The 25,741-nt window shown below is 35.8% G+C and overlaps 1 protein-coding gene across 1 annotated transcript in view; it reads right to left on the reverse strand.

Moving 5' to 3' along the window:
- Window positions 1-1,892: 1,892 nt before the first annotated feature.
- The window catches only part of LOC113902117 (WAS/WASL-interacting protein family member 1-like), a 177,304-nt gene continuing 153,455 nt past the window's right edge, over window positions 1,893-25,741 (reverse strand). Inside the window, exon 5 of the mRNA XM_027557074.1 lies at window positions 1,893-5,412. The gene's annotated coding sequence lies outside the window, so the exon portion shown is untranslated. The remainder of the gene's footprint in view (window positions 5,413-25,741) is intronic.

Below are 25,741 nucleotides of genomic sequence, written 5' to 3' on the forward strand. Positions count from 1 at the left end.
GTTGGCTCTATTTTTAATTTTTTGAGAAACCTTCATAATGTTTTCTGTAATGGCTGAACCTGTGTCCATTCCCACCAACAGTATACAAAGTTTCCCTTTCCTCCACATCCTTATAAACCTTTGATGAAATCTCATTTTTCATTTTTCCTAACATGCCCTGTTAGCCAGATAGGACTATTTTTAACAGTAAATGTATTTAGGAAGGGGTTTCCCTGGTGACTCAGTGGTAAAGAATCCACCTGCAATGTAGGAGACTTGCAGAAGACACAGGTTGGATCCCTGAATTGGGAAGATCCCCTGGAGGAGGGAATGGCAACCCACTTTGGTATCCATGCCTGGGAAATCCCATGGACAGAAGAGTCTTGTGGGCTACAGTCCATGCACACAGAGTTAGACACAACTTAGCAAATGAGCACGAGCACATATTTAGGAAACTATAGACAGTGTTTTTCTTATCTATGTGTGCTGTTTAAACAAATAAAATGGTGCTGGGAAATCTGGTCAACCACTTGTAAAAGAATGAAACTAGAACACTTTCTAACACCATATACAAAAATAAACTCAAAATGGATTAAAGATCTCAACGTAAGACCAGAAACTATAAAACTCCTAGAGGAGAACATAGGCAAAACACTCTCTGACATACATCACAGCAGGATCCTCTATGACCCACCTCCCAGAATATTGGAAATAAAAGCAAAAATAAACAAATGGGACCTAATTAACCTTAAAAGCTTCTGCACATCAAAGGAAACTATTAGCAAGGTGAAAAGACAGCCTTCAGAATGGGAGAAAATAATAGCAAATGAAGCAACCGACAAACAACTAATCTCAAAAATATACAAGCAACTCCTACAGCTCAACTCCAGAAAAATAAATGACCCAATCAAAAAATGGGCCAAAGATCTAAATAGACATTTCTCCAAAGAAGACATACAGATGGTTAACAAACACATGAAAAGATGCTCAACATCACTCATTATCAGAGAAATGCAAATCAAAACCACTATGAGATACCATTTCACACCAGTCAGAATGGCTGCGATCCAAAAGTCTACAAATAATAAATGCTGGAGAGGGTGTGGAGAAAAGGGAACCCTCTTACACTGTTGGTGGGAATGCAAACTAGTACAGCCACTATGGAGAACAGTGTGGAGATTCCTTAAAAAACTGGAAATAGAACTGCCTTATGATCCAGCAATCCCACTGCTGGGCATACACACTGAGGAAACCAGAAGGGAAAGAGACACATGTACCCCAATGTTCATCGCAGTACTGTTTATAATAGCCAGGACATGGAAGCAACCTAGATGTCCATCAGCAGATGAATGGATAAGAAAGCCATGGTACATATACACAATGGAGTATTACTCAGCCATTAAAAAGAATACATTTGAATCAGTTCTAATGAGGTGGATGAAACTGGAGCCTATTATACAGAGTGAAGTAAGCCAGAAGGAAAAACACCAATACAGTATACTAACGCATATATATGGAATTTAGAAAGATGGTAACGATAACCCTGTATACGAGACAGCAAAAGAGACACTGATGTATAGAACAGTCTTATGGACTCTGTGGGAGAAGGAGAGGGTGGGAAGATTTGGGAGAATGGCATTGAAACATGTAAAATATCATGTATGAAACGAGATGCCAGTCCAGGTTCAATGCACGATACTGGATGCTTGGGGCTGGTGCACTGGGACGACCCAGAGGGATGGTATGGGGAGGGAGGAGGGAGGAGGGTTCAGGATGGGGAACACATGTATACCTGTGGTGGATTCATTTTGATATTTGGCAAAACTAATACAATTATGTAAAGTTTAAAAATAAAATAAAATTAATTAAAAGAAAAAAAAATAAAATAAAGCACTCAAAATTGTGCTTTTTAAAATATTTTTGTTTTATTTTAAAATAATTATGTATCCACAGAATATTGCAAAGAAATGTAGGCATTTACTTTCCACTCTTCACTTAGCTTCCCCTCTATTAACATCTTGCATAGCTATAGTATAGCATTACAACCAGGAAACTGACATTGCTAAAACCAACATGAATTATTCAGATTACACTAGTTATAAATGCACTCATATCTGTATGTGTGTGTGTGCATGTGTAGATTTAATCAACTTTAGCACATACATTGTTTTATGTAGATTTACATGCTATCCCTCAAATCTCTAATCTGGCAACCACTAACATGATAATCTGTTCTCCATCTCTACAAATATGTTATTTCTTGATGGACATGACTGAGAGACTGAACTGAACTGAACTGACATGCTATCCCTCAAATCTCTAATCTGGCAATCACTAACATGGTAATCTGTCCTCCATCTCTATAAATATGTTATTTCATGAATGTTAAATAAATGAGATCATGTAGTATGTATCTTCTGAGATTGGCTTTTTACATAAAGTATAATTTCTCAAGTTTATTCAAATTGTTATGTATATCAATGCTTTTTTTATGCAATGTAATTTTAATTACAATTTGTGATTAAAGGTATTCAGAACTCTGAATACAAGATGATGATTTCAAAGAATCACAAGGAAAGCTTTGGGGATGTTTATAGTATTCTATTTCTTGATCCAAGATACATGAGTAGATTTACTTTGGACAAATTCACTGAGCTGTATATTCATAATTTGGGAACTTTTAGAATATATTTAATCCTGTAATATGAGCTTAAAAAGACATGGAAATGATAGAGACCAGTCTGAAATAAATACAGATGAAAACATCTTAAATGGAAACTTAGCAAATAAAAAGCCACTAGCTCTGGAACAATTTATGATTAAATTGTGTTTATTCCTGTAAATTTAATTTAAAATTATGACAGGTAAAATGACAGTCACAAATTAAAGAAATTGAGAGACCTAAAGGCATTATTATCTAATAGAGGAGAATCATTAGGTATGATAAAATCCTTCCTTATATCAAGGGCAATATTCAAACCTCAAAAGATTAAAGGTTTAAATGTGGCAGAAAAAGTTTTAATAATTTCAAAATAATGTTTAGGGAAGCATTTTATTATGTTGGGAAAAGAATAGAATTTCTTAAACAAGACACAGTGCTAGTCTTAGAAGAAAAGTTTGTATAAATACAAATGCGCTAAAGAATAAGTATTTATTAAATGCATCCTTAAAAAATTAAAGGGTAAATTATAATCTGGGAGAAAATATTCACAACATAATTGATAAAAGATGATTTTTAGAGAAAAGATGCTATCTTAAAAACAAAAATGAAGAAAAATATGATTGATAAATGGGAAAAATGCATGAATAGTTCAAAAAAGTGAAGATAATGAATGGAAGTTTTTTAGGCTTATTTTTACAAGTGCAAACAGTTTAATATCTGCATGCACATCAAAATACTTACTTAAAGGGATAGATCCAAGATGAATTTGAATCCAGCAGCACTCCACTGCCTATAATTAGTTGTGTGGGACTAAAACACTTTAAGCATTAGGAGATAAAGTGGTCTAAATCTGAGCTGATAATTAGGACACTGGATTTTGCATTCTAAAAGTATGGTTACAAAATAAAATGGAGAGAATGCAAAAGAAAGGAAGGGGAAAGCAAAAGCAGTCACAACATTGGCAATAGCAGAGACTAAGTCTTGAGTGTTCTGACTTCTAAGTTTTCACCATGCACAGGACTCCAAGAAATGGAACAAATTTTTTAAGATGACAACGAGTCATCCACAGGATCAGGATTCTAAGTCAAATCTATCCAATTCAGTAGAGACCTTGCTTTTCCACATGAAACGCTATTAGAGAACAGAAATCTAATTCTCATTTTTTTGGTGTATTTTGACTTGGTATCACCTTAATGACTCAGATTTAGAAGACTTGTCTTTTTAAGATTTCCAAAAAAGAATGCTTGACAAGTTAGTGAGCATGTATCTCATTAGCTCCTGGGAAATGTCAGATTCATTCACACATTCAGAGAGTTAATGATACATTTCTGGATGTTTTCTTATAAGTAACTATTTTCTACCTAATTATAGAACACCTAGAAAGTTCTGTTCTGTGAATTGTGGAAATTCAATCCTCTGAATGTGTGGAGAGTACTATATGGATATACATGAAATACTTTTGAATACATAGAGAGTAATATGCAATATTTTTCTGTCTAGTGTTTTACTGTATATACTATAAATGTGTGTGTGTGTGTGCATGCTCAGTCCTATCCAACTCCGCAACCCTATGGACTGTAGCTCTCCAGGGTCCTCTGTCCATGGGATCTTTCAGGCAAGAATACTGGAGTGGTTACCATGCCTTCCTCCAAGGGATCTTCCTGACCCAGGGATTAAACCTGTGTCTCCTGCCTCTCCTCCATTGCGGTGGATTCTTTACCCACTGAGCCATCTGGGAAGCTCATATAGTATTTTACATATACATATTATATACATATTTTTCTGACAGTTGGAGAAGATATCTATGATAAAGTTTCATGACTGTAAATGTTCCTCTTAAAATTGTGATTAATATTTTACTTCCTAAGCATGTAAGAAACTATGACAAGATATTAAGTTAGTTATTTCTAACAATCCATCTGTCTCTTTCCACTCTATAAATGAGTCAATTTTTTAATTATAAAAACTCAATTTATGCATCCACTTTAAGTAGCAATCAACCCATATTCTTCTAAAGTTTTATTAAGATACAGGGTACACTGCTGACAAAATGCAAGGGGCTTTGGTTCAGTTCAGTTCAGTCACTAAGTTGTGTCCGGCTCTTTGTGACCCATGGACTGCAGCACACCAGGCTTCCCTGTTCATCACCAACTCCTGGACCTTACTCAAACTCATGTCCATCGAGTTAGTGATGCCATCCAACCATCTCATCCTCTGTCATCCCCTTCTCCTCCCGCCTTTAATCTTTCCCAGCATCAGGGTCTTTTCTAGTGAGTCACTTCTTTGCATCACGTGGCCAAAGTATTAAAGCTTCAGCTTCAGCATCAGTCCTTCCAATAAGTATTCAGGACTGATTTCCTTTAGAATAGACTGGTTGGATCTCCTTGCAGTCCAAGGGACTCTCAAGAGTCTTCTCCAACACCACAGTTCAAATGCATCAGTTCTTCAGTGCTCAGCTTTCTTTATAGTCCAACTCTCACATTCATACATGACTACTTGAAAAACCATAGCTGTGACTAGAGGGACTTTTGTTGGCAAAGGCTTAAATTAAGCAAGAACTTAAATTAGATTGAAAGTTCTTTCACACACACAGAACCACTTAAAAGCCCAAAGAGTCTAGGTACATGGAGCAGGTTTGTTCTGTGATTCCCCCCCCCGCCCTCCACCACCCCAGGGATTTGTTTTCTTATTTCATGCTCCATCATTTCCATAGCTATTGGCTTCATCAGCATGGTTTGACGTTGTACTTCCATCACAACGGACATTTCAATCTGCAAAAGGGAAGAAAGGAAGACAAGGGTAAGAAGTCTTCTTTTGAACAAGCATCCCTCACTTCTGTTCATATTTTCCTGGTGAGCACTTAACCTACAGAGCCATACCTGGCTATAAGTGTGAAGATGAGAAAAGTAGTTCATAGGTATGCAGCCCAGAAAGTGTGCCCATAAAGTAAGTAAAATCTTGTTTTGAAAGTAAGTAAAGTATTGCTTGGAGTTACTACTTTATTTTAATAAGTTGCATAAAAATAAGTAAGGATCAGAATTCGTATTATGGCTTTTTACAACTATTTCCCCCAGAGATACAGGCTCAAGAACCATGTGTTCTGCTTTACAAGTTTTCAAATATGACTTTACCAACTGTGATGACATTACAAGGGTCACCAACTTTCCAACTTTATGGGTCCATCCCACCTGACCAGAAATCAAGGTCGCATATTATGTTTATATTATAATTTCTGCTTTATCTTAATTAAAGTTTAGGCTGCAGTATCAAGAAGTCCTCAAGTGAAATAACTATATTTTGTAGCTTCACCAGAAGATAGGTGCAGCCAGGATGACTTGAGGAATGTATTTTGGGATAAGTAGCACAACACTTTAAAAACTGAAATGCCACTATCATGCTAACATGCACCGATAAAGGTCATCTAATAATTCGGTTACACGTTATGCCTTACTTAAATACCTTCCCCCAAACACTCTTCCATTATTTCATTCTTCTGTCTTACAATAGCTTAGTATTGGACAACAATACTCCCAGCTTGAGTATTCTCTTTTGCTGTGCTGTGCCTAGTCGCTCAGTCGTGTCCAACTCTTTGCAACCCCATAGACTGTAGCCCACCAAGTTTCTCTGTTCGTGGGGATTCTCCAAGCAAGAATACTGGAGTGGGTTGCCATGCCCTCCTTAGGGGATCTTCCCAACACAGGGATTGAAATCCAGGTCTCCCACATTGCAGGCAGAGTCTTTACAATCTGAGCCACCAGGGAAGTAAGATTTAATTCTCTAACTCATCTTCTCTTTTTCATGATATCTTGCCTTCATTTTAGCAAGCTCTGTAGTTCCTTAACTGCCTACTTTTCTTAATTTATGTTTTATGAAAAGTGAAAGTGAAAGTCACTCAGCTGTGTCCAACTCTTTGCAACCCCATGGACTATACAGTCCATGTATAGAATACTCCTAGTATTCTCTAGGCCAGAATACTGGAGTGAGTAGCCTTTCCTTTCTCCAGGGAATCTTTCCAACCCCGGGATCAAATCCAGGTCTCCTGCACTGCAGACAGATTCTTTACCAGCTGAGCCACCAGGAAACCCCTCTATAGTTCTTAAATTTCCCTTCAAGCTCTACTTCTTATTTCTAACTATCTGATTATATCTCCACATTAAATGTGCATTCATCTATTTATTGGTTAAAGAACATGTGCACTCTTTTCTAGTTCAAGCTTGCCATTGCTCATGATATGTCCTTCTTTATTTTGCATAAAATCTTGTTTGTTTTGCTTTCTCTTTTTGTCAACATTCAACGCATTCTTCAATGCTTATGTCAAATGCTAAGAATAAAATACTCATAAGAACTCAGTATTATATGAAGATTTTATCTGTTAAGCTTCAATACAGCTCTACATCTTTTTCTGGAACTCATTCTTCAACCAAAGTTCTTTTCCTTAGTCATCTTTTTAAGATCATCTTCCCATAAAGTTTCCCAGGTGGCTCAGATGGTAAAGAATCTGCCTGCAATGCAGGAGACCTGGGTTTAGTCCCTGAGTTAGGAAGATGCCCTGGAGAACGGAATGGCTACCCACTCTGATCCTGTTGCCTGGAGAATTCCATGGACTGTGAAGCCTGGTGGGCTACAGTTCCATGGGGTTGCAAAAGAGTCAGACATAACTGAGTGACTAACACTTTTCCATAAAGCCTACTGTGGAATACTAGGATTTATTTGACATCACTTCAGGCATCTGCTATTTTGAATTCCATGCACTTCTTCCCAACATCTGTCTCCATGGTAAGCAAGTCCATTCAGAATAGATACATTGAGAACCCTCTCAACATGTCTAAAAAGACATCAGTGGAGATTTCAAAGTGCCGGACTCAAATTATTTTATGTCACAATAAATGTCCACAATAACTTATGCAATGTTAAGTACTGCATGTATGTTATGTGTGTTAGAAATTGATATGTACAATTTCTGAAGTGGTGAGAACACTACAGAAAAATTCAGTTATAAGAGAAAAACAATTAATAGTACTGTTCTAAATTCCATTGTAGTTCATGAAAAATGCAAATACACTAAGACTTTAACAATGATTGTGCTGTGAAACCCCAGTTTCTAGACTTGTTTTTCTTTCTTCTGTATCTATATTTTACCTCCAGTTTATTTATTCTCTCCAAGGTTATGTCTCATCATTGGTTTCATTCGTCTATTTTTTTGCTTTTTTGTTTAATTCAAGGACTACATTTTTGTTTACAAGATTTCTAGTATTTTGTTTGCCTGCTATTTTTATATAATATCCTTTATTCTCACAGTTTCTAGTCCATTTCTCACTTAGAACAGTATAGACATGCTTTTTCATAGTCCTCTACTATCTTTAGTTCTTTGTCAATTATTTCATAGGTATTGTGAAAATTGGTTTTTGGTTTAATAACCCTGAAATGAAAAGACTTTCTATAAAAAATTTCATGCTTTGTAATTATATGGGTTATCTAAATTCAAAACACTTTAAAAATTAATTTTTGACATGGAATTTCTAATACTCATTGATAATTTATAGGCATCTTGCTTCCTTGCTTCATATCTAAGACATTGCAATAAAAACCTATAGGATCATTTCAAAGATGAGGCAGTATTTCCTCAATGTTGATTTAATGCAAAATTATTGGTTTCATTTCCCAGTAGCTGAATGTGATGGTCTATGTCATGGCCATTTTCTTACTGGAACTTAACTTATGTATCACCTTTTGATGTCACCTGAAATGGTTAACCTTACTTCCTAGTTGCAGTTTTACTTTATCCTCTTTTAACTTATAAGTTAGAATCGATTTTCTTTACATTTCTTGAGCTTAATTTGTAGTGTCTGATACTTTGTGATGATATGGACTGTAGCCCAACAGGTTCCTCTGTTCTTGGGATTTCCCATCCTAGAAAACTGGAGTGGGTTGCCATTTCCTTCTCCAGGGGATCTTCCCAATCCAGGGATTGAAACCAGGTCTCCTGGGTCTCCTGCACTGGCAGGAGGACTCTACCACTGAGCCACTGAGAAGTCCTCTGAGCTTAATTATATGCAACTAGAATTTACATATTTCTTAATGTGGGGACCCACCCCCATTAGTTCAGCCCACCATGTTGACAAGAGTCCTCTCCCTCCCATCTGACTGCATCCTTTTTCAAACAAATGGCTATTTATCATGGTTCTCCTTTAAGGAGAAATCTATCCCTAATCCAACATGGCTTTCTCTTACCTCAGTCCTGGTCCCCTGATTCAGAAAATCTGAAATATACACTCAAGAATAACACATTATACAATTAGAGATACAGTAGCACTAGCCAGGGCTTGGCTCTTAAAGAAGCACAGAGCCTTTCAGGATGGGTGAGGGCATTCCAAGTCCTATCTTTTTAAAGACTATTCCGCGAGATAGCTCAGGTGCTTTATGACATTTTTGGAGATTAGGCAATTAGGTCAAATAACCATACAGACACAAACATTAGAGCAAAAATACCTGGCTTCAGATGCACTGCCATATAAGTAACAGTAAGAGAGAAATATATTTTTATCTATATATAGCTCCTGCTATGGGAATATGATGTAATTTATCATTAAGAAATGTCAAAATTCTCTTTCTCTTTGTTTATTAATCTTTCCAGGCTATATCACTAGGCATAGGTGCTCTGAACTCATTTTTTTTTTTTTTTAAATCATCAATTGGTAACAAAAAGTTGGGATTTTCAAATTAACCATTTCATGTCCTTCTGGGTCAAACCAAAATGTGAGATCAAGTACCATCTTTCCATGGGGCATCTCTGGTAGCTTAGCTGGTAAAGAATCCATCTGCATTGTAGGACGGAGAAGGCAATGGCACCCCATTCCAGTACTCTTGCTTGGAAAATCCCATGGATGGAGGAGCCTGGTGGGCTGTAGTCCATGGGATTGCGAAGAGTCAGACACAACTGAGCAACTTCACTTTCACTTTTTACTCTCATGCACTGGAGAAGGAAATGGCAACCCACTCCAGTGTTCTTGCCTGGAGAATCCCAGGGACAGAAAAGCCTGGTAGGCTGCCATCTCTGGGGTCGCACAGAGTCAGACATGACTGAAGCAGACCCCAGTTCGGTTCCTGAGTAGGGAAGATCCCCTAGAGAAGAAATAGGTTACCGACTCCAGTATTCTTGGGCTTGGTGGCTCAGTCAGTAAAGAATCTGCCTGCAGTGTGGCAGACTTGGGTTCAATCCCTGGATTGGGAAGATCCCCTGGAAAAGGCCATGGCAACCCACTCCAGTATTCTTATTTGGAGAATCCTCATGGACAGAGGATCCTGGCGGGCAGCAGTCAATGGGTTCATAAAGAGTCAGACACAACTGAGCAACTAAGCACAGCACAGCACATCTTTCTATACAAATTTTGGATACTCTAATGACAACAGATATTATGAATCAATAGATCTGGAGGGGAAATCAGCTTTTTTTTTATTAACCCTGATCGCATATGTAAAACTGGCAAGTTTGTCTTAATCAAGCTACTAGACTATGAAGCTTTAAAATAGGAAGAAAGTTTCCAACACACTGTTTTCTACAAGTCAGGTGATAATTTTTTAATCTGTTAATTAAATTTTAATTGTAGTAATGTTTGTTTGGGCTTCCCAGGGGACTCAGTGGTAGAGAATCTGCCTACCAATATAGGAGATGTGGGTTCGATCCCTACTTAGGCAGATCCCTGGAGAAGGAAACAGCAACCTATTCCAGTATTCTTGCCTGGAAAATCCCACAGAGAACACTGGCAGGCTACAGTTGAAGGGGTCACAAAGAGGACTTAGAGACTAAACAGTGATCGTGTAGAGACACATCAATCCCACAGGACTGAGAATTAAAGCCTAACAGAGTGTTTTAGTATAAAAAATTCAGAGATTTTCACAGGCTAAACCAGACACATTTTCAACATCTCTTTATCTATTTTGTAAATATCTATAAGTTCCATAGTTGATCTTAGAAAATATTACTTTTCCCACAATTTTATAAAGTACAAAAGCTTATTACTAGTATTTGTGACCATAACTTGCAATTTTCTCTATCAGGATATGAACTAAATCATTATATAGAAAGAAAAAAAAAAAGCTTATTTTCCTGTTCATTTTTAAAAACCTATGCTTTACTGTTGAAGAAAAATACTCCATTGCATTAGAAATAAGCACTGTTTTGATATCATTTTATGTCTTATATGTGTTTGGGTAAAAATTCATGAAAATTAATCATTTAGAGAAAAAATCCATAACTCTTTATTACAATAAAAACATTATGTTTAAGAAGAACAAATAATATTAGTAGTTATTTAATAGTCCCATAATTGGTGATATTAAGTTTGGTCATTTACTTAAGATAGTATTTGACAGTTATTTCCACTGTAAAATTAAGTTTTTGCTTCTTTTTCCATTAATTAGTGATCTGTGAAAAATAATTTTAGACAGTTATATCCTAACATTTATAATATAAAGATTTCTCATTAACTTTTGACTTTTTGCCTAGTCAATCACTACTACTGTAGTGGTTAACTGTTGATTTTTTCTATTTCTATCAATTTCTCTAAGTTTTTAACCAGCATTATTATATAAATAAATTTTTTCCTCCCCTTTTTAATATTTTAATATTAAGTGTCAACATTTGGTAATGATTAAGTGCAATACTTGAGTATAACATAAGAATATAGGTCAAGTGTATACCTATAATTTAAAAATACATTTTTATCCAAAAATCTTCATATATTTTTAAAAAAGAATAATTTAACTATCTTTATAAAGATCTCTCTAAAAAGCAGTTTTACATTAAATGTAATAGAGTGAGGTTAATTTTTTAAAGGCTATCGTTGGACTAAATCTAAGGGTAAAATTAGGAAAACTTGTAATTTTCACTTTAATTCAAGCCACTAAAGGCAAGAATTGTTTTTATTGTTTCTTTCAAATTTATATGGGGCAAATAAATGGCTGACATATTTGACAAAGAGATATAAAACAAACTTTAAAGAAGAGAAAATAAAAGAATTTCTTCACAGTAGATAAGAGCAAACAAGTATAAGAAAAGGACATTGTCATCCAAAACCTGGTGCTACAGGAAGATTTTAACAGGAACTGAAATTGATATATAACATGAAATTTTTAAAAACATTGCCACATTGAATAAAAGAAAACATTCCAGTATAATTTATTCATAAGATAAATGAGTGTGTTTATTATATCCTAGCAAGAAATGACTGAGACATACTTAAATTGATTGATATTTTAATTTACTAAAAGGAGCTAAAAATAAGATCATATATAAAAAGTACTTAGGATTTTATGTCAACAATATTTAAATTTTAAAAAGAACTTATAAAACATCAATACACTATACAAGTACAATATACAATTATTAATAATTTCCATCATGTGATTTCTGTACAATAGGCTTCAATAATTGAACAGAAGTATCAGTTATTTTTTCTAATATAAAAATGCTATTTCTAGAAGGCTGTCTCACTACCATGAATTACAGAGAATCTCACAATTTTGACCATATATATTTAACAATTTCAAAAGCTCTTGAACACTCTGAAATGTTATTGAATGTGTGAAATATAACATATTTAACAGATATCTTTAACACTGGAATGACTATGAAGACATTGGGAGAAACCAAATCCTACTCCTTGATGTCAGGTGCACAAGAGAGTCCTAGTTTCACAAGGTCATAGTTGAGTAAATATGACAATTACAATGCATTCTTTCATTTGAAAGATGGTTTTGATTTGTTCACAAAACAGTTATATCATGATTATGAACATACAAGGTTATTTTACAATATTCCTCCCAAATGATGTCTTCTTATTTCAAGAGTAATAAGTTTCTCATTTATAAATGAGAAACCTTGAACTTTCATGGAAATTCCATGAAATTTTAAATAAATACAAATATAAACCTACAAATACCCAAGAAATTATCAGCATGAGTGTACAATCTGGGGCTTCCCTGGTGGCTCAGACAGTAAAAAATCCGTCTGCAACGTGGGAGAACTGGGTTCAGTCCCTGGGTTGGGAAGATCCCCTGGAAGAAGGCACGGGAACCCACTCCAGTAGTCTTGCCTAGAGAATCTCCATGGCCAGAGGAGCCTGTTGGGCTACAGTCCATGGAGTCGTAAAGAGTCAGACACAACTGAGCGACTAAGTGCACACACACACAATTTTTAAAATAAAAGTTTGAAAGAATATTGACATAGTAATTGATGGCACTTCCTATTAAGGACTGAAATATAGCTCAAGAAGAAGAGCTATGGATATTGGGGAGGCTATAGCCTTCGTGAAACTGAGATGAACTTATGAACTTATTTCTTAAAATATATAAACACCGTTTTATACTTTCTGATGCTAAAACCCTTTTTCTATTGCTGGAACAAAACAAATTAAAATGTGATATAGTTTATATACATACATTGCAGGTTTCAATTTGGTGACACTGTATTTATGCTTTCTGCACTTACATGTATAAGTGAGTTTCTTCTAACAGGTTTTTTTTTTGTATTTTTTTTGTGTGCAGTTTTATAATTGAGGTCACAGAACTGGTAAAATATGTTGGGGAGTTCTTTTTTCTCTTTTTAATTCTCTGACAATCTTTTGTAAGATAAGGATTATTTCTTTCCTGAAAGGCTTGTTAAGTCTGCTCCAAACATAAGTGTGTTAAATGTTAGTCACTCAGTCCAAACCTATTTGAGCCTTCTTTTCTTTTCTGAAACTTTTTATAGAAAGTTTTTTCTGGCCACTGATTCACAATTTTATATTAATGATATGTAATAAATATTAGTTTAAAATATTTGTTTCTAAAATATCATCTATATTACTCTTTTTCAAATATATTGTCATTAATGTTTTCACAAGTCTGAAGATTTTTAAACATCTTCTACTAATTTATCTTTTCTATTTTAATATTAATTTACCTTCTCTGTGCTTTTTTCCCTTTTCTTAATTCCCTAGATTCTCCTAATAGATAGTCTTGTATTTTTACTCTTAAAGAATCAGTTTTTTGTTTTATTATCTATTTAGTGCCTTTCTCCATGACTTAATACTTGTTTTATTAATGTCTGATTCTTAAGAATTTCTTTCTCCTACTTTTCTATTTACTCTGTACTTTTTTCCTATTTTCTTGAGTGAAAAATTTTAATTAATGTAATTTCATCCTTTCTTATTATTTAATTCATACACCCTCCATTATAATTTGCCTCTAATCACCACTTTGACCACATCTGACAAGTTGTTATATCTATTACTTTCATTTTTATCCTGCTCTAAACAGCATGCAATTTTTCATGTGATTTTCTGTTTGCGTGCCTGCATGCTAAGTCGCTTCAGTCATGTCTGACTCTCTGCAACTCTATGGACTGTAACCCACCAGGCTCTTCTGTCTCTGGGATTCTCCAAGCAAAAATATTGAAGTATGTAGCCATTTCCTCTTCCAAGGGATCTTCCTGACCCAGGGATGAAACCCTCATCTCTTATACCTCTTGCATTGGCAGGCAGGTTCTTTACTACTAGCACCACTTGGGAAACCCAATTTCCTATTTATCTCTTATCATTTACACATGTGCTCTATACTTTTCATTTGGATGTTTGTTGTTTTCTGGGTTTGTTTGCTTGTTTTAATGTTTAGATTGAATTACACTGTGATTTCCATAATATCAGATTTTTTATTTTTAAAACTTCATCAATACATTATTATCTATTTTAAATATATTCTATATGGCTTCCTTTATAGCTCAGTTGGTAAAGAATCCACCAGCAATGCAGGAGACCCCGGTTCAATTCCCAGATCGGGAAGACCCGCTGAAGAGATAGGCTATCCACTCCAGTATCTTGGGCTTCCCTTGTGGCTCAGCTGGTAAAGAATCTGCCTGCAATTTGGGAAACCTGAGTCCTATCCCTTGGTTGAGAAGATCCCCTGGAGAAGAGAAAGGCTACCCACTCCAGTATTCTGGCCTAGAGAATTCCATGGATTTTATAGTCCATGTGGTCACAAAAGAGTCAAACATGACTGAGCGACTTGCACTTCACTTCACTTCATATGTCCTTGAAAAGAATTTATGTCCTTATTATGTGTGTAAGGATCAACATCCACCTATTAGACTGGATAGGTTAAAATTTTATTTTTAGTTTTTGTAGTATTTTGCTTTAAATATTTTAAAACTATGTTGTTATATTCTTATGCATTAATGATGTCATCTATCTTTGGTGTATTGTTGAGGTTGTAGTTATGCTATTTATATAACATCCTTAGGATAATGTCATTCCATTTTGATTATGATTAATAGTTTTAGATTAATGTTCTCTGTGTTTCAATCTTTGTCTCATTTCTTTCTCTGACATATCTATGTATTCAGCTTTATGCTCCTACATTTTATGTCTCTCCGAATAGTAGATAGTATTTTAAAATAAAACCTTATAGTATTTGTTAGTAAGATAATCACATTCCATTTTCATAAAGATAATATTTGGATTTATGTCTGGTCTCTGTGGGTTTCTATTTATTATGTCATTTTAATTTTCTCCTTTCCTTTTTCTTATTGAAATGATGAATATGTCTTTAATTTTTCTTTTTCTAATTTTGAGCCTAATAGACATATTTAAAGTGTAAGTTTTTTATATTAATTGGCATATATTTAACCTTTAAATATGGTTTAAAGGTTATATTTAACCATAAATCAAACCCACACCTGAAGAGATTTCACTAAGCACAGAATAGCATTTTCCATCTCACTTGTTATGATTCCCTTAAACTATGACATTTATTTTGTTCAGTTTTCATTCTTATAAATAAACTGATATAACAGTAAGTCACTAGCTAGATGATAGCTAATGGGATAGACAAATGATTAAGGTTCTCTGGAGAAACAGAATCAATAATATAAACATAAATAGATTTATTTTAAGGAATTGACTCATACTATTGTGGAAGCCAAGAATTCTGAGATCTGCAATCAGCAACCTGGCTCCCCAGCAGAGCACATGGTACTCTTACATGTCATCTATCTTTGGTGTATTGTTGAGGTTGTAGTTATGCTATTTATATAACATCCTTAGGATAATGTCATTCCATTTTGATTATGATTAATAGTTTTAGATTAATGTTCTCTGTGTTTCAATCTTTGTCTCATTTCTTTCTCTGACATATCTATGTATTCAGCTTTATGCTCCTACATTTTATGTCTCTCCGACATAAAAGCATGTCTCTCCGACATGCTTCTGAGTTCAGAAGCATGAGAACTAGGAGAATTGACCTTGTCGTTCCAGGCAGACTCCAAGGCCTAAGCCTGGAGAGCTGATGTCCGTGCAAAAAGATAGGCAGAGACAGTGAATTCTCTCTTGCTCCCCTTTTTGTTCTATTTAGGCCTCCAATAGATTGGATGTGGCCTACCTACACTGCAGAAGGCAATCTGCTTTATTCAGTCTACAGATTCAAATATTAATCTCATCCAGAAACACACTCACAGACACACCTAGCATAATGTTTAACCAAATATCTGAGTAGGATGTCCTTGGGGGCTCAGTGGTAAAGAACCCACCTTTCACTGCAGGAGACATGAGACTTGGGTTTGATCCCTGGGTCAGGAAGATCTCCCTGGAGAAGGAAATGGCAACTCACTCCAGTATTCTTGCCTGGAAATCCCATCACAAAGAGTCGAACATGACTTAGCAGCTAAACAACAATAACAAGTATCTGAGTATCCTGTTGCCCATTCAAGTTGACACATAGAACTAACCATAATAGTTGGAGAGACAGATAGATTCACTTACTGTTGTATTTCACCACTTCCTTGATTTCTGTCTTCGTTTTTCTGACTCCTTCATTCTGTCTTCTTTTTCTTCTCTTCCTGAAGTAAGTCCTTATGTAATTATGTCATTGTGGGTGGATCCATAGGCATTACTATCCTCCTTAGATTTTATATAACTTTAAAAGTCTTTGATTTTCATGCTTGCATGCTTAGACGCTTCAGTCATGTCTGACTCTGTGACTCCATGAACTGTAGCCTGCCAGGCTCCTCTATCCCTGGGATTTACCAGGCGTGAATACTGGAGTGGGTTGCCATTTCCTTCTCCAAGATTTTCATAGGTGAATGAAATTTATCTGATCACAAAGTTGTCAGAATATGTTTCCTTTGCTTCAGTGCTTTGGAGTCATCCTCCTTCCCTCCTTCTGGCACCTCTTGCTGAGGTTAAGTCTGCTGGTGTTAAAGGTGATCCCTTTTTCCTCCTCAGGAAGGATTTTCTCCTTGCCTTTCTCACTCTATTTCTCAATGATAATCTAGGTAAGAGTGTCCTTAATACATCCTTCATGTCTGTTGGGGTTCCCAGGTGGCACTAGTGGTAAAGAACCCACCTGCCAATGCAGAAGTCATAAGAGATGCAGGTCCGATCCCTGGGTCGGGAAGATCTCCTGCAGAAGGGCATGGCAACCCACTCCAGTATTCTTGCCTGGAGAATCCCATGGACAGAGGAGTCTGGCAGTCTATAATCCATAGGGTCACAAAAATCTGGACACAGCTGAAGAGACTTAGCAGGCAAGCATATCTGTTAATTCCTCTGTTTTCTTTTTTCTTCTAACACTTGTCATGATGGGCTGAATCTCCTCTGAATGCTTCAATACAAATATTGTCTTTGTCCAGTCTGGAGCTTCCTTGTTTTTTGAATTACTCATTATCACCATCTTTTATTTTGATTTCCAGAATTTCTAATTTGTTTCTTCTTACATTTATCTGTTGCTATACTCAGAGGATTTGCTATGGAAAGTATGATTCTCTAATTACCAGAGACAGTATCACCTGGGAGCTTGTAAAAAATGCATAATCCCAGGCCCTGAACTAGATTTACTAGCTCCAATTCTATATATTAACAAAATCTCTCAGTAATTCTTATATCTGTTGGACTTTGAATTTCATAGACATATTCATATTGAAGTCATCTTAACATTGTTCTAATTTGCTTTTATCAGAAATGAATTCATTTCTTAATAATGATATTGTCTTTACTTAATGTTATTAAAATTTATTTTTAATTGGAGGATAATTGCTTTACAATATGGTGTTGGTTTCTGCCATACATCAACATGAATCAGCAATAGGTATATATATGTCCCCTCCCTCTTGAACCTGTCTCCCACCTCCCACCCCATCCCACCTGTCTAGGTTGTCCCAGAGCACTGGGTTTGTGCTCCCTGCTTCATACCTTGATTGCATTTTCCACTGTTAGTTTTCAACTTGGACTTTGGACACATTTTTTGATCCAACTTGAGGGCTAGGGTCTTCTAAAATTTTTTTTCTTGTCTGTGTTCACGCATTAGAGTCATCTTTGTGCTATCTACAATCTAGACTCTAACACAGCTATGAAAAGACAATGGTACGGGAGATACTTGCACATTTAATCACTGATGGAACCAATAGTCTGTAGTGAATCTCCTGCTTTTGCTGCTTCCTGCAACTACCCCAGATGAAAGCTGTGGACCAGGCATAGACTTTATGTCTCATCTTTACTCAGCAGCCCTCCTACACATAAGAAACCTAGTTTTCTGGCAGGAACTTTCTGACAGTGAGAGTGGTTTTCTTCCCTTTCACAAACGTTGGGGGATTTTTGATGTCTATTTTCTTGCAGCAGTAAACTCCAAGCTACCTACCTGCTTCTGTCCCACCAACCAGTACTTCCATGACTTTAGCTTACACCCTGGATTGCATTTCAGTACTTTTCCTGGTGACCAGAGCTCTTTAGTCATAAATTTGTATCACAGGTATATAATCTACATTAATTTCCAGTTTTCAATCTCAATTTCTGTGTGTTTGGAGAAGGAGGAATTTTAAGCATAATCTCAGAGTACCATATGGACTTCAAACCCTAGGCTCTTTAAATATTTTATTTAATACTCAGCAATTACTTGGTCAAGTATTGTTATATTCCCTTTTAACAAATGAAAAAGCCAAGGATTATGTTAATTAAATCTGTCCCAAGTCATGCCAAGCATGTTAAACCTAGGTCTTGTTAATAGAAAAAAGCTTGTTCATAATGGCTGTAAGTAAATAGTTTTCCATATTTGCTTCTATTAAAACTTCAGAGCTCATTTAGGCCTTTTGTATGATAAATATAAAAACAACAATAATAATAACACAATAATCCATTTTCACAAATATCCCAGATGACTCAGTGGAAAAGAATCTATCTGCCAAGCAAGAGATAAGGGTTTGATCGCTTGGTTGGAAAGATCCCCTGGAGGAAGAAATGGCAACTCACTGTATTATTTTTCCCTGGGAAATTTCATGGACAGAGGAGCCTGGTGGGTCACAGTCCTTGGAGTCACAAAGAGTTGGGCATGACTGAACCACTAAACATACACACACATGAGCATCAAGTACAGGCATTGTTTGGCGTGTGGGAGCACATTATTTTTTGCAAGAAGAAATTAGCACTAAAAAACATACAAGTGGAATTTTAGTAAATGTTATAATGAGCTGCAAATCAGTGCTATGAAGGAGAAAATACTTAAGATGGAGGGATGCATAGAAAACTTTATTTAGCTACGGAGGTCAAGGAAGTCTATGAAGAAAAGGGAAGGAGATGACTTGGCTATCTGAAGGGATGAAAGGAAGGGAAAGGTTTTGCTGGCACTGGGAACTGTATGTAGGAAAGCATGTCATGAGCCAGGAGATGAAACCAGGAGATTAGAGAGCCAGGAGCAGAGTAAGAAAAAGGGAAGTAGCTCAGATGGAACAGGGAGAAATGGGCAGAGGAGAGATCATGGAGGTGGAGGCAAAGGAACTCAGATTTTGTAATAATGCAATACAAGCCCATTGAAATGTTTAAGCAAGGGAGTTAAACATGACTTAAAATGTGTTCTGAGTAAATCAGAGAGTATTTGAGTATTTGGAGAACCTGAATATTCTCTGAAGACTGAATAGGGGCAGAGAAAGAATAGGCTGAACAAAGAGGAAGCTGGTGCAGTTATTTAAGTGAGACCAATCATTGATTTGGACTGAGATGATATCAACAGTTGAAGATGAAAAGATTTGAATAATTTCTTAAAGATATAATTGGTAAGACCGTACTCATAGTCCTACAAAACTGAGTTCAGTGGTGTGTAGTGTATGAGAAGCTTATTCCTTTCTCACCCCTCACTTTAACTTATCTCTGTCCGATCTTGCTTTCTTGCACCTCGGTTAGTTGTTTGCCTATTGGCTGCGCAGGGTGTTCATTGCTGTGTGCAGGCTTCTCTAGCTGGCAGTGCATGTGCTTTTCTAGTTGTGGCACACGGGCTCAGCAGTTGTAGCCTGCAGTCTTAGTTGTTCCACAGCATATGGGATCTTAGTTCCCCACCCAAACCTGTGTTTCCTGCATTACAAGGCAGATTCTTAACCACTGGACCACCAGGGAAGTCCCTAGAGTAGTATACTTATATGCAAAATCACTCTTGGTTGCTTCCATGTATGAGCCAACTCATTTTTCAAGTATATGTTTGTTAAGTCCAGCTAAGATTAGTATCAAATTATGACCTCTTATTTAATTTCTTCTCTAGAGCACAAACACCCAGTATAGTGGCTCCCCAACCCCCCAACACAGTCCCTCTGCTCTGACTCACAGGTGAGTCCAACCAAGCCAAAGTCTCATTTGGGGAGAATTTTCCAGAAAAAAAAAAAAAAAAAGACATGAGTCTGTGTTTGCCCTGATTAAACACTTCAGAGGGACAGACCATATGCTCCCAAAACACCTCTCAGCACATCTCTCTTCTATAGCATCTCAGAAGAGTTCAGATTTATCAGCTAAGAAAGCATCTGGCTGGAGCCAGATATGTGTGTCTTGTCTCCTTGTAACTGCCCCTTGCTGTCCCATCAAATCTCTTGAGGCTCCCTTAGCTAGTCTTGCAAAAGGAAAAATCACCACCCTCATAGATCCAAAGGAAGGTAAAATACAGAAGCCTCTGAAAAGTCTTTTTAAAGTCACAAACATCCATGTGTCTCTCTGTTGAGTCTTTATTATTCTCCATATAAATGTAGAAGTGAGTGGTAACCTAAGGGTGGCAAGTCTAGTTTTTGGATATCTTTTGGTAAATATTGTATATTTTTTCTAACACCTTTGTAAAAATCTTTCCTTTTTTTTAAACAATGTTCATCTCTTAGCACCTATCATCTCAGTTTGGAGGCTCAATTATCAGAAATAGCCATTCTAAAAACCTCTTAGTATTATCACTTAATCCTAAAATTAACTCTACAATTTATTTTTCCTGATTTTCAGAAGAGGAATATGACACACAAGAAATGGGAGTAACTTGCACAAAATTACACACCTAATACCTAGTAAGCAAGGATGAAACCAGACTCCTCGGTTTTTCTGACAAATGACTCAGAATTCTACAAACTTGAGTTGATATATCCCTGGGTAGGGAAGATCTCCTGGAGACAGGCATGGCAACCCACTCCAGTATTCCTTGCCTGGAGAATTTCACAGACAGAGCAGCCTGGTGGGCTACGGTCCAGGAGTCGCAAAGAGTCAGACACAACTGAGTGACTAACATTTTTTCCCTTTTAGTTGAAATATTACCATCACTTCTCTGGAATATGCAGGCCATGTATTTTTGTTGTTGTTGTTTTTTAAAGGCACATTTTTACTGATTTAAAATTCATGTGCTGTCAAAATGAATTCTTGTTTTACTGTGTAGTTACTCATACAAAAATGACCTTTTTTTTTTTTTGCTTATATATTGAATCTAGTCTTCTGTGAGGATGAAAAACTGTTCATGATTTTATTTTATAGATACCCTTTCTTTAGTCTCACATGTACTTTCCACTAAGAACAGTCCAAGAGAAGAAATTATTTTAGGTTTGAAAAATGTACTTAATAATAATCAAGACTCAGGCAGTTCAGTGGTGAAGAATCCACCTGCCAATGCAAGAGATGTGGATTCAAGCCCTGGGTTGGGAAGATCCCCTGGAGAAGGAAATGGCAACCCACTCCAGTATTCTTGCCTGGGAAATCCTGGGGACTGAAGAGCCTGATGGGCTACAGTCCATGGGGTCACAAAAAGAGTCGAACACGACTGAGCAACTAAACAAACAACAAAAAGACTACAATTTAATTTTATCTTATCCTCAGAAAGGAGAATCCATAATGTAATACTTGTCTGATTAAGCGTTTTGGAATTATTCTCCAAAGAAAACAAATCACAAAGAAACGAATATGTATTGAGGTTATCTATAGCCAAAGTTCATCTAGTAGTTTTTCTTTATTTTTGAAGAGGGGCTGAAGTTTAATTCTAAAAGGCTGTATGATGGCTAATCTAAGAGAAGAAGAGGGAGAAAAGTAGATCCAGACATTATACATTCTTTGTTCACAAGAACTCAATGTTCTGATCTGAAATACTCGCCACCCACTCTCACATGTCACTGGAAAGAAAACGTCTGCTGTACTGCTGGAGAAATACTTGTTCTGCTAACCAGCAATCACATTTTTTCAGAAGCCCTAGACAAAGAAAAATACAATTTATACCTTATTTGACCACATGTATTTCATTTTCATTCAATCACTATCATATTTTCAAATGTGAGTTTCAAACACCTCAAGGTATTTTTTCTTGGCATTTTCCAAATAATACACTAAAAGCTGCTGGTTTAATGTTTTATACTGAGAATCTTTTCTTCTCTCAGAAGAGGATTTAAATGCCCTCATATACATGAAACTAGAGGACACTGCCTTGCAGGAACCATCACAAGACTTACTGTCAGAAGGTCTGGATGTAAAATATCCAGCCCTGTCACTTAACAACCAAGGATATTTTAGTAGCAGAAAATCTTTTAGAGCTGTGGTATCTTTATTTGTGAAGTGGAGATAGCAATAGTTATCTCTAGGGTTTATTATGGGTACAAAATGATAACACTTTTGCAATTGCTTTGCAAACTATAAAGAATTTGGCATTATTAAAATATTTCAAGACAGCCAATTACATAATTTTTGACGTTTTGCTAACTATTTCTAGAGGCTGAAGTACCATTTTGTGTCCGAAAACAGCAGTGCACTAAGTGGTAGATTAGTGGTCTGTTTCTAGGGAATAATTTTCACATGGATATTATCCAGTTGCATATAATGAAGTGTGACATATAATCGAGCATTACACATTTAATTTATCATCTGGGACATTGGCATTGTCAGTCCCTGAGAAAATAATTAAAACCTGTGTTTTCACAGAAATATATTGAAATTCATTTCTTGGGTAAAATATACATGTGGGAGGGGAAAAAAACAGATAAAATTGCTTTCTCTTTCCTTTATGTTCAAGAATAAAATCGAATTCCTGGAAGAATACAGTGTAATGTGTAATGAACAACACAACTCTTGATGCTGTGCTTGAAATGTTATTTCAGTTGAATTATAAAATAAGAGAGTATTCTGAAAAGTAAGTGTAGGTTCTAAGAATGAAAACAAGAAAAAGCTCTGGTGGAAATATGATATTTGATGAATTACTAATCCAAAGGACCCTTGGCCACATGATGTCATATTACTTTGTAGACTTCCAACCAAAGGTAGATTACCTGAATAACCAAGGTGAGTTACATTTTTCTCAGGACAGTGAACAGCACACGAGTTAGGGGTAGGGAATGGGGTCATAAGAAGTTAAATCATGTCTGGTTTTCTCCCAAGTTCTATTATAAATTAAGTTAGGCATGGCTGTAAAGAAGCTGGATTGCATCTTGGCCTTTGGTACTTAACTGTAGTTTATAATGCTAAACATAAATAAATTTACATATAACATTAAATAATTAATTTTGTGTCATATAAGTAATTGCTTTGAAAACTAAATTAATTATGAAAAGAAGTAGTTAGTTTTTAAGTTCTTGGTTGTTTTAAACACAGCCTATAACTAAATTTAATGAAACTATATGATTTTCTTTGCTTATTTGTTTAATGCACATTTTGAATTTCAAACCAAGTAACTTTCACTCAGACTGTTCATCAGATTATCCAGGAAAACAAATATGTTTTTAAAATGTAGATTACTTACTCAAGAAATTAAGAGTTATCCTCTAGTTGATGCCTTGACATTCATATATCTAAAATTTGTAAGATTACAAGTAATACTAAGCAGTAAGGATCAAGCATGTCTTCAATATATAATGGAAATTTATAATGGAAAGGGATCCTATTTAATAAGCTTTCAACCTCTCCTATTTACTCACTGCATCTTTTCAAATACCCTTAAGTTGGCAAGGGAGAAAAATAATTACAGGGCTTTATTCATAGCAGTGGGCTTCCCAGATGGTACTGCTGAGAAGACCACTCCAATGCAGGAGACCAAAAGACTGGGGTTTGATCCCTGGGTCGGGAAGATCCTCCGGAGGAGGAACTGGCAACTTGCTACAGTATTCTTGCCTCAAAAGTTCCATGGACAGAGGAGCCTGGCGGGTTACAGTCCATAGGGCCTCAAAGAGTCAGACATGACTGAGGAACTAAATACACAGACACATAGCAGTAATTACTTAACACTTATCATTGGTATTAAAACACACACACACACACACACACACACACCCCCAAATGCAAACTTTCCTCCTAAGTATTATGTCATGAAGCTCATTCTCTTTCTCTTCACCATCAATATTCTTTAGAGCTTCCATATCCATACAATGCACAATTTCTTCAATTCTGCATCTATATCTCTGACTTTGATACAAAATATCTTTTAAAGCTTAACAACAAATTTTTAATAAATCTTCTGCCTTCATTCTTTTATTCTTTTTACACATTTTTGTAAACTTTCTCTTTAACTTGACTTTTTCTATGATATGATACTGTCCCGTTTACCTATTAACATTTTTGTGGCATTTTAAAGACTTTTTTTTAATAGAAGTTTTAGCTAAATAGCAAAATTGATAGGAAATTACAGAGATATTCCATACACAATGCCCCCAGGCATGAATAGCCTCCTCGGTTATTAACATTCCTCACAAGAGTGGTACGTTTAGTGCATCTGATGAACCATATGGAGGTATCATCACAATCCAAAGTTCCTAGTTTGTATTAGAGTTTTCTCTTGGTGTTATGCATTCTGTGAGTTTGGACAAATGTATAATGACATGTAGTCACTATTACTGTATCATACAGCATCGTTTCCTTGTCCTAAAAAATGCCCTGTGCTCAATCTATTCATTTCTGCTTCCCTCCTAACCCCTGCAACTACTGATCTCCTTGCCATCTCTGAAATTCTGCCTTTTCCACAATGTCATGTGGTTGGAATGGTATAGTATATTTGCTTTACACATTGGTTACTTCCACTTAGCAGTATGTACTTAAGTTTCCTCCATGTCTTTTCATGACTTGAAGGTTATATTTTTAGTGTTAAATAATATTTCATTGTTTGGATGTATCATCATTTCGTTATCAATTTATCCACTGAAAGACATCTTGGATGCTTCCAAGTTTTAATAAGTATAAATAAACTACTATAAACATCCACGTGCAGGCTATTGTTTAGGTATAAGATAACTACTTCAGGTAAATACCAAGGATCATAAGCTACGAGAGTGTTTTGTTTTGTAAGAACAGTATATTCTTCTGAATTCTATTTCTCTGTGCTCTTTCTCAGTTTTTTTCCCCTTTATTTTCCTTCCATTTCTTTTGAACACATAATATAGTAATTTATAACATGCTGGTATTACGATATGGGTAATAATAAAAAAAAAATCTTCCAAATACTCTTTAAGCTAATCCCATAAGCTTGAGATTTCTGAAAAACTAGTCTCCCAAGTTCATGAATTCTATTTCAACATTGTGAGAGGAATGAATCTATTCTTTCTCCTCAGTGTCCCTGAGTGTTTTGCTATAGATGTCTGAGTGGTTCGCCCAAATACAAAAACATTTTTCTGACTCTACACTCTAAGCAAAAATTGCACATGTATGCTACTCTGTCCGTTCTTAGTTTCTATTTATTTCTGATAATACTAATGCCAAAGGTCTACTTATGAATTATTTTCTATAATTTCATATAACTAAATAATTTGCTGTCCCTAAGAACATAACACAGCCTAGGTGATAATATGGGTTCAACCATTTGCCAACTCTGTGGTCTTGGGTC

This window comes from Bos indicus x Bos taurus, chromosome 12 (assembly GCF_003369695.1).
Source record: "Bos indicus x Bos taurus breed Angus x Brahman F1 hybrid chromosome 12, Bos_hybrid_MaternalHap_v2.0, whole genome shotgun sequence".
Classification (NCBI taxonomy): domain Eukaryota; kingdom Metazoa; phylum Chordata; class Mammalia; order Artiodactyla; family Bovidae; genus Bos; species Bos indicus x Bos taurus.